The sequence below is a fragment of the Stomoxys calcitrans genome, chromosome 4 (assembly GCF_963082655.1).
Source record: "Stomoxys calcitrans chromosome 4, idStoCalc2.1, whole genome shotgun sequence".
Taxonomy (NCBI): Eukaryota; Metazoa; Arthropoda; class Insecta; order Diptera; family Muscidae; genus Stomoxys; species Stomoxys calcitrans.
Window position 1 is genome coordinate 104,931,524 of NC_081555.1, and position 11,346 is coordinate 104,942,869.

Sequence of the window (11,346 nt, forward strand, 5' to 3'; positions counted from 1 at the left end):
GCTGTGGCATGTGAGGAGAATTTGTAAGAGCTGATGGTTGGAATTGTCACTCCATTGACCATCACTTTCAATTCCCTTCCCTTCCTTCCACCCAACGCGTGTATGTAGTGAACAATGTGGCTGAAGATTTGGTGACAGATATCTTCAGACTTCTGGCAGCGAAATAAGAGGCAAGTTCGTTGAGGTTGACGTTTAACCTATCGCAGATGTCATCAATGGGTGGGGGCCTGATGCCATGATAGTAAAATCGATTGCATATGACACGATCTCTATGCCGTCTGGAGAGGGTGAAATGGACGATGGGTAGATGTTAAACAGTACTGGAGATATCACCCCGCCTGGGGAAACTCTCTATTTCACTCTACGGTGCTTCGACTTCGACTTCTTATTCCAAATTTCCACCAACGACTGGCGACCACACAGATAATTCGTGACCCAGCGTTTCAAGCGTGGCTGCAGGAATGTGCTGGCGATATCCACAAATAATTAGGCATAGCTGACCGTGTCGTATGCCTTCGATATGTCTAGTACCTCGAGGGTAGTCCAATCTCGAAATATACAAGCAATCCTCGTACTTGTCATGGCTGTTAGAAGTCATAGAAAAATATCACCACTAAAATTTTGGGCAAATCGAGTAAAAATTGCGCCCACCAGTGGCTTAGAGTGTCAAATTGGGAGATCGGGGTGGAAATTCATACCAAGAATTGCACCCTATAGAAGCTCAAGAAGTCTAATCGGGAGATGGGTTTATATGGCAGGTATATCGGGTTATGAACCGATTTAAACCATACTAAACACAGTTATTAAAAGTGATACTAAAACACCACGTGCAAAATTTCAACCAAATCGGATAAGAATTGCGCCCTCAAGAAGCTCAGGAGGTCAAAACCCAAGATCGGTTTATATGGCGGCTTTATGAAAACAAGGACCGATTTGGGTCATTTACAATCCCAACTGACCTACACTAATAAGAATTATTTGTGCAAAACTTGAAGCGCCTGCCATCCCCGGGCCCGGGGATGTTCTTCGACGCTCGCTCGTCCATTACGCAACCTTTTCAGCCTTGCCTGCTGTGCGTACGGGAGTCTTCCCGGCGCGTTGGAAGGTTGTGAACGTTCAGCCAATACCCAAGAAGGGTGAGGCAAACAACCCTGCGAATTATCGGCCAATTGCGTTATGCTCCGCTCTCTCCAAGGTCATGCAGAGCATGGTTAATCACCATCCTGTGAGGTATTTAGAGTCCAATAGCCTTCTTAGAAATCGCTCTACGGGAGACCTCATGGCACTTCTGTCGGAACGTTGGCGTCGCTTAATCAACCAGTTTGGTGAGAGTAAGTTTGTGGCTCTGGATATCTCCAAGACATTTGATAGGGTCTGACACGGTGCGCTGCTATCAAAGCTTGTCGCATTTGGTGTCGGTAATGGCTTCGTTCGATTTATTTCGAGCTTTCTCAGAGATCCCACTTTTCGAGTCGTTATAGATGGGTTTTCATCCACAAATGAGCACAAATTGACCGCAGGTGTACCCCAGGTCTCTGTTCTTTCTCCTTCTTGTTTTCTAATTTTCATCAACGATCATCATTTGCGGATGACAGTAATCTCTGTCATTCGTACTCATTCGACCATAGGCCAAGTCTTCGAGAGATTGAGGACAATAGGCGGGTTATGGACGATACACTCTGCCAGGATTTGTTGGCCATTTCAGAGTGGGGTCGAATGAATCGAGTAGATTTTAATGCACGGAAGACTCAGTGCTGCTTGTTGTCACACAAACGATTCCCTGACCCATTACGATCATCTTTGTCTATCAACGGTGTAGATGTTGAGCCAACAGAAGCTCTTGATGTTCTGGGCATGAAAATACAAAGTGATGTCCGTTGGGCTAAACATGTTTTCGAAGTGTCGAAAGAAGCATTCAAGTGTTTAGGCTTCCTTAAGCGGTGTAAGCATTACTTCCCTCTGTCTGGTCTTCTTAATATTTATATCACTTTCATAAGGCCGAAAATGGAGTACAACTCACATGTAAGGGCTGGAGCTTCAAAATTATCCCTGGAGCTAGTGGACCGTGTACAAAGGAGAGCGATGGCGTTGATTGGGGACGGTAGGTTATCATCGTCGCAATGTAGGTTGTTTGGTGCTGTTCTATCGGTACTTTCATGGTGTGTGGTCGTCTGATATTCGTCTTCTTATTCCTGATGAACGGATGTTTGTCAAGGATACTAGACATTCCAGGAACTCACACCCGTTTGTAATTGATTGATTGCACAATGCTTTATAAAGAGAATTCTTATTTCGCCCGAACCGTTCGTATGTGGAATCGACTTGCGGCTAATGTTTTTCCCACCCACTTTGGCATCCAATGATTTAAGACAAATATCAATAAGCACTGCATCCTTTCCACAGATGTTCGGAGAGGGGGACGGACATGGCTAGATAGACCCTCTATATAATTGAGCGATGTTTCGATATGTTACAAACTGAATGATTTAGATTATTATACCCCCATCCTATGGTGTAGGATATAAAAAAAGCGGAGCTGACTGGGCTTAGCAAGAGTGTTAATATATGGTTCTGAATTATCTATTCTATTATTTTCTCACATTGGTATTTTCTCCGAAAATCTTTTATATAATTATACCACCATAGAATTTTTTTCTGGGCGATGATCCTTGCTCAACTCTCATGTCCTTCCTATATACCAAAGATTTACTGCCACACACTTAATAAGTCTGCAGAAGAAAAATGATTGCACATCAAAAACATGAAAACATGTAACGCGGATTTTGTTCATAGGCCAAATGATTTATGCTACATGTAATGATGTCTATGAAAAATTGTTTCGTAATTGCATGCAAACACAGTAAGCAGGAGGGAAAAAATATCGTTTGTAAAAATCATCCCCATCAATTTGGAGTATTGCGGAAGTGGCAACTGTATTCACTGCCAATAAATATGTGTTTGCATAATTTAGGGCTCAGAGTGAGAGATGGATGGGGAATTTTTAAATTGTTCTTTTTTTATACCCTCCACCATAAGATGGGGGTATACTAATTTCGTCATTCTGTTTTTAACTACTCGAAATATTCGTCTGAGACCCCATAAAGTATATATATATTCTTGATCGTCGCTACATTTTATGTCGATCTAGCCATGTCCGTCCGTCTGTCCGTTCGTCCGTCCGTCCGTGTGTCTGTCGAAAGCACGCTAACTTCCGATGGAGTAAAGCTAGCCGCTTGAAATTTTGCACAAATACTTCTTATTAGTGTAGGTCGGTTGGTATTGTAAATGGGCCATATCGGTCCATGTTTTGATATAGCTGCCATATAAACCGATCTTGGGTCATGACTTCTTGAGCCTCTAGAGTGCGCAATTCTTATCCGATTGGAATGAAATTTTGCACGAAGTGTTTTGTTATGATATCCAACAACTGTGCCAAGTATGGCTCAAATCGGTTCATAGCCTGATATAGGTGCCATATAAACCGATCTGGGGTCTTGACTTCTTGAGCCTCTAGAGTGCGCAATTCTTATCCGATTGGGATGAAATTTTGCACGACATGTTTTGCTATGATATCCAACAACTTTGCCAAGTATAGTTCAAATCGGTCTATAACCTGATATAGCTGCCATATAAACCGATCTTGGGTCTTGATTTCTTGAGCCACTAGCGTGCGCAATTCTTATCCGATCAGAATGAAATTTTGCACGACGTGTTTCGTTATTATATCCAACAACTGTGCCATATATGGTACAAATCGGTCCATTACCTGAAATAGCTGCCATTTAAACCGATCTTGGGTCTTGACTTCTTGAGCCTCTAGAGTGCGCAATTTTTATCCGATTGGAATGAAATTTTGCACGACGTGTTTTGTTATGATATCCAATAACTGTGCCATGTATGGTTCAAATCGGTCCATAACCTTATATAGCTGTCATATAAACCGATCTTGGGTCTTGACTTCTTGAGCCTCTAGAGGGCGCAATTCTTATCCAATTTGAATGAATTTTGGCACGAAGTATTTCGTTATGATATCCAACAACTCTGCCAAGTTTGGTTGAAATCGGCCCATAACCTGATATAGCTGTCATATAAACAGATCTGGGGATTCTTGAGCTTCTTGAGCTTCTAGAGGGCGCAATTCCTATCCGATTTGGCTAAAGTTTTGCATGATTTATTTTATTTTTACTTTCAACAACTCTGTCAAATAAGGTTCAAATCGGTTCATAACCTGATATAGCTGCTATATAAACCGATCTGGGATCTTGGCTTCTTGACCCCTAGAGGTCGCAATTATTATCCGATATGCCTGAAATTTTGTACGATGGATCCTCTCATGACCATCAACAAACGTGTTTATAATGGTCTGAATCGGTCTATAGCCCGATACAGATCCCATATAAATCGTTCTCTCTATTTTACTTCTTGAGCCCACAAAGAGCGCAATTCTTATACGAATTGGCTGAAATTTTACACAGGTCTCCAACATATAATTTAATTGTGGTCCGAACCGGACCATATCTTGATATCGTTTTAATAGCAGAGCAACTCATTTCTTATATCCTTTTTTGCCTAAGAAGAGATGCCGGGAAAAGAATTCGACAAATGCGATCCATGGTGGAGGGTATATAAGATTCGGCCCGGCCGAACTTAGCACGCTTTTACTTGTTCTACTTTAACGAGGTTAGTGACGTCAGTGTGATTAAAAGGGGGTTTGGATAAAATACCTTTTTACCTTTGCAATAGAAGTGCATATCTGCCATGAAGTAAATTTTGTCTCAATTATATAAAGGGTGATTTTTTTGAGGATAGGATTTTCATGCATTAGTATTTGACAGATCACTTGGGATTTCAGACATGGTGTCAAAGAGAAAGATGCTCAGTATGCTTTGACATTTCATCATGAATAGACTTACTAACGAGCAACGCTTGCAAATCATTGAATTTTATTACCAAAATCAGTGTTCGGTTCGAAATGTGTTCATTCACCGTAACGTTGCGTCCAACAGCATCTTTGAAAAAATACGGTCCAATGATTCCACCAGCGTACAAACCACACCAAACAGTGCATTTTTCGGGATGCATGGGCAGTTCTTGAACGGCTTCTGGTTGCTCTTCACTCCAAATGCGGCAATTTTGCTTATTTACGTAGCCATTCAACCAGAAATGAGCCTCATCGCTGAACAAAATTTGTCAAAATTTGAACACATTTCGAACCGAACACTGATTTTGGTAATAAAATTCAATGATTTGCAAGCGTTGCTCGTTAGTAAGTCTATTCATGATGAAATGTCAAAGCATACTGAGCATCTTTCTCTTTGACACCATGTCTGAAATCCCACGTGATCTGTCAAATACTAATGCATGAAAATCCTAACCTAAAAAAAATCACTCTATATAAGGGTTGCCGAGGGAATTGTAATGCATTAAAAATTGGAAAAAATGGAAGAGAATTAGGGAATTTTTCTTGTCCATTGTGTGCACTAAAGTTAATTCAAGTCTACTACAATATAAGGTCTGATCCTTATCGCCTGCACCTTATTTTCTGCATTTACAGTTCCTATGCAATTTATGTTTATTTTAGCTCCTATAGCTATAGACAACCCTATTTATGGCTACCCCTAATTATTCTCTATTTTCACACGCGATATTTCATCATTCAAATATCCCACAAAAATGGCATCGTTCATCTTCAGCTATGACCTATGAATTTTCAACCATAATTTATTTCCCACCTTCAGATTTCTTTTCCCGGTTTAAAGATAGGACGTGTGAAATGGTCTCATCACCATAGCCATTCCTACCATAAGAGAAGCTTCAAAGGACATTCTCAGAAAAAAAAAAAAAACAAACGACACGTAAAAGAAATAGCCCTACGCAAATGTTGCTGATAGCCCCATAGGTGGCAGGAGAGGAGAATGCGAGGTCGTCCAAGTCAGTAGGGGATGATTATGTTTTTATATCACAAGTAAATATGATTAATTGCTCTGTACATGTATTTGATGTTTTTGGTCATTATTCAAATTAAGCTTAGGTTACTTATATGCCACTTTTCAAGGAAAAGAGAACAAAAAACGAGCACGAGAATGGACTTGAAGGCCTCAAATACCATGACAATATTTGCCATCCCCATTATATAAGGAATGAGAGATGAAGGCCATCGATGCAGAGAATTGGGGCTATATTAACGATATACTTTATGCACAGCGATAAAGGAACATTTTTTTAGTTTTTTTTTTTAACATTTTGTTCATTATTCCTTTTAAAAATCATTTGGTTTTGCTGATTTTTTCAGGGGTATTTGGTTCAAATTTTTCTTCGCTCTGCTGCTGGATGTTTAGGATTTAGGTTTAAATGGCAGTCAGTCATGAGGTTTAAGTGTTAGTCTGTCATCAGGTATAAGTGGCAGTCTGCCATCAATGGAATTGCGGATCAAGAGAAGAAAGATGCCTTCTAGATCCTACCGTGGAAACATTTAGATCGTTTAAAAAAGATCAAACACTTGCAAAGGTTCACATCCGCCAGATCCAACAAGTTCTCAAAAAAATGAGAACCTAAAGACTCCCAATGCGGTACACACATACAGCAGATGTTCTAAAGCCTCCTCTTCTTTTTTTGAACTTAGAAATACTTAGAAATACATTCTCCATGGATTTGATTGCTGCCTGGCTGTCTAGGAAAATATTAATGCCAGTCGTCGTACAGACGTTATATCTGAAGCATTCCACTACTTCTTTAATTGCAAATCTCTGCTTGATATCTTATATATAACAAGTAAAAAGGCGGTAAGTTCGGCCGGGCCGAACTTTGGATACCCACCACCTCGGGTATATATGTGAACCACATTTCGTCAAAATTCAGTGAAAAATGCATACCTTATGCCCCATAGCAGCTCTATAGATATCATCCGATTTAGACCAAATGCTTATAAGTACAAGTCATTGTTCAACCGAGAGATCGGTCTATATGACAGCTATATCCAAATCTGGACCGATCTGAGCCAAATTGAAGACAAATATCGAAGGGCCCAACACAAGTCATTGTCCCAAATTTCGGCGACATCGGACAATAAATGCGCTTTTTATGGGCCCAAAACCTTAAATCGATAGATAGGTCTATATGGCAGCTATATCCAAATCTGAACTGATCAGGGCCAAATAGAAGAAAGATGTCGAAGGGCCTAAGCAAATTACTGTCCCAAAATTCAGCAAAATCGGATAATAAATGTGGCTTTTAGGGGTCTAAGACCATAAATCGGAGGATCGGTCTATATGGCAGCTATATTCAAATTTGAAACGATCTGGGCCAAATCGACGAAGGATGTCGAAGGGCTCAACGCAACTCACTGTCCCAAATTTCAGCAAAATCGGGTAATAAATGTGGCTTTTATGGGCCTAAGACCCTAAATCGGAGGATCGGTCTATATGGCAGCTATATCCAAATTTGGACCGATCTGGACCAAATTGACGAAGAATATTGAGGGGCTATATCAAGATATAGTCCGATATAGCCCATCTTCGAACTTAACCTGCTTATGGACAAAAAAAGAATCTGTGCAAAATTTCAGCTCAATATCTCAATTTTTAAAGACTGTAGCGTGATTTCAACAGACAGACGGACAGGGGGGGGGACCCTCCCCCTTACCATAATTTTCAGAAACGCCAGATCTCGGAGATGGGTGGTGCGATTTAATTTTGTATGCTCTCATATAGTACACTAAAAATAATAATTTGGTATCCAAATTTCGGATAGGGTACTTAGGGGGTCTGCCCCACCCTAAAATCTACTAAACATTTATTTAGACCAATCACGACAATATGGGACTCAAATGAAAGGTATTTAGGATAAGAAAACATATCTGATATCCAATTGTCGGACCAAGGGCCAAGGGGACCACCCCAAGCCCCAAAACATCCCTAAATCAGACATATTGAAATTTTCACAGATTTATAGGTTGGTCTGGAAGAAAACATAGGATATATAATTGTTTCATATAGGGAGGGGGCGGACCCCCCTCTCCATTACCCAAAAAGTATTACCCAAAAATAAAAGTGGACCGATCGGGACAATATGGCATTCAAATGATAGCTATTCAAGAGTAGAGTACGAATTTCATAATAGAAGTTCAAATGATAGCTATTCAAGAGTAGAGTACGAATTTCATAATAAAAATTGGGTCCAAGCCCCAAAACCCCTTAAAATAGGTTTATTTGACTATCATGACAATATGGGACTCAAATGAAAGGTATTCGGGAGTAGATTACGAATATGGTAAGGAAGTAGGATTACGTTTAATAGTTTTGCTGATAACGGAAGGGGGCGGACCCTCCACCGTTACCCCAAAAACACCACAGAAAATCAAAAGTGGACCGATAAGGACAATATGGGTATCAATATGGGAAAGTATGCGGGAGTAGCCAATGAATCTAGCATACAAGTTCATGTCGAAGTATAGAATGTCACTCCACCCCCACAAAAACGCCCAAAATGGGCACATTAGCCAAACATGGATATATGAGACTCGGTTTCTTTGTTCCGTATAGATTGAAGAACGGCTGAACCGATTTTCTCGAAATTTTCGCATATTGTGTAGGTTGGTCTGGAAGTATACATAGGCTATATAATTTTTCAATATCGGAAGGGGGACGGACCCTCCCCCTTACGCCAAAAACACAATCAAAAATCCAAAGTGGATCGATCGGGACAATATAGGTATCAAATGAAAGGTATTGGAGAGTAGAATACGAACATGGTATTAAAACTTGAGTCTCATCGGGCCGCCCCAACCCCATAACTTCCCCAAAGAGACAAATTAGATGTTCATTTCAATATGGGGCTCAAATGAAAGGTATTCGGGAGTAGATTTCGAATCTGGCATACAAAATCAGCCACCTACACAAAAACGCCATTAGACCCATTATGACTATATGATACTTGGCTGAACCGATTTTCTTAAAATTTTCATAGATTGTGTACGTTTGTCTGAAGGGAAACATAGGCTTCATAATTTTTAGATAACGGGTGGAAGCGGATCCCTCCCCCTTACCCCAAAAACGCCACCCATATCCGAAAGTGGTCCGATGGGCACCATAAGGGTATCAAATGAAAGGTATTGGAGACCAGAAAACGTAAGTGGTATTAAAATTTGGGTCCAAGTACCCAGGGGGTACGCCCTACAGCACCCCCTAAACTGATCATCATATCCGTTGAGTATAAAGAACGAATTTGATATCTATTTTGAGTGCAAAATGCCGGTGGGCGCTCCAAACGGTTCATATTTACCGGCCATAGCAATATGGGGCTCAAGTTAAAGGGGATTTGGAAGCACAGCACGAAGCATGATATCCATATTTGAGTCGAAATGTGTGAGGTGCCATTGCTCAACTAAGGAGAAAATTACCCTAAGGAAGATCATTACCAGCAGGAACCAAGAAGGGGCAAATACTCACACATCAATGAGTGCTTTCCGATTCAAGTTTAAACTCAATGATAAGGGCCTTTTTTATGGGCGTCCGCAGAGCGACACCTCTTTGTGGAAATTTTTTTTAATGATCGTGCATGGCATTGTACCTCGCAAATCTCGCCAACTTTTAATGGAGATAAATACCGCTTTTTCCGATATTCTCGCCAGGATTGGAACGCGTTCAGCATCATAGGCTACAATGGCACAAATTCGATATCCGCATTGAGGGCGAAGTGTCCCCACCCCAAAAAGATTTTAGAGAGTTAAAGAAGGCGCAGCGGAGCGGACCCGGTTCGACTAGTATCTTAAGTCCGATTAAGTTTTCAAATAATTACCTACTTTTTATAGCTGAGCACGACTGAAATATACGGTTGTCTGAAAACTCCTGTTTAGGAAAGTAAAAAGAAGCCTATAATAGATCTCGGTGTCGGTGTCGTAACAGGATACATTGAACTAAGATCAGAATAGGTGCCATAAGTGACATTATACCAACCTCAATTTTTTTTTAGTAAATTTTACTTTGAAGACATTTTCTTTGAAAGTGAAATTGCTCCCAAAAATTATTATTATGATTATTAAAAATTTTTAAGCCATAGCATCTGTATTCACTTGAGAATAATATTTAAATTTCACTCCTATCTCCAATAATTTTCAATCAAATTTTCATTTCATGAAGTGAAGTGAAGCCCAAAAACTCAAGTGCTATTATGTTTTGATTACTACTACTACAAATGTACTTTTGTTTCGCCAATTCAATTTGTCAACTCTCTAATCAAATATCCTTCAAAATTTATTTTCAGCTTTTTGAAAAATGTTATATTAAATTTTGCTTTGTGTTATTGATACTCGTATGAAATGAAATACCAACTAAAAGTGAACATGCAATATCAACTGAAAATGTCCATGTCCGTGATCATATTTTATTACACTTTTGTTGATTTTAATTTAATTTAAAATTTAACATTTACCCACTTGATTTGGTTCAAATGCATTTTTATGAAATATTTTGCTTTTTCATTTCCTTTTGGCTTTTTCTAAACAAAACTCGTTTCCATTAGATTGACTTTGTTCCGTTTGATAACAATGAACTTAACAGGAAAATATTAGAGTGGGGGGATTAGAAAATGAGCTGCAAACGTGTTTAGGAGTATTCTATAGGGCAGCAATGGACAGACTTCTATATGTTATATGCGCTGAGCGATTCAGGTTTATGTTAGAGACCATTTTTTTGGCCTAGTAGAAATGGTGTGCTATAGAGCAACACCCTATTGTACTCTTTTCCAATAGATCGACTTTATTCAGTTTTATTACAATAAACTTAACAAGAAGTTATTAGAGTGGGGTGTTAAAAGAATGAATTGCAAACGTGTTTATGAACATTCTACTGCGCAGCAATGCTGAGACTTATCTGATTAATGTTTAACCAGGGGTGGGTGATCCCCGACACTTGAGGTCAATTTATTATATCAAATTCGTGATCTACTTCTAAATACCTTTCATTTGATACCCATATTGTCGCAATCGGTAAACATGTCCGTTTGAGTGCGTTTTGGGGTGGGGCGTTCCCCGAGATTATTTAACCCCCAAGTTTTATACCAATTTCGAGTTTATGCAATGATACTTCTCATTGATATAGGTCATTGGGGATTGTCAATGGGCCATATCGATTCAGATTTGGATATAGCTCCCATATAAAGTGAGCTTACGACTTGACTTCTTGGGACCCTACAAGCCAATTGCGGTTATCCGTTTGGGCTGCCTACAGTTTTTCTAGGCTGTAGAATGATTACAACAGTCGGACGCAACGGAATGACTAAATGAATATACCACCTACCCTAGGGTGATGGGTATAGAAACCAGTAAGGAAAGGGAAAAGTCGAGCGGTG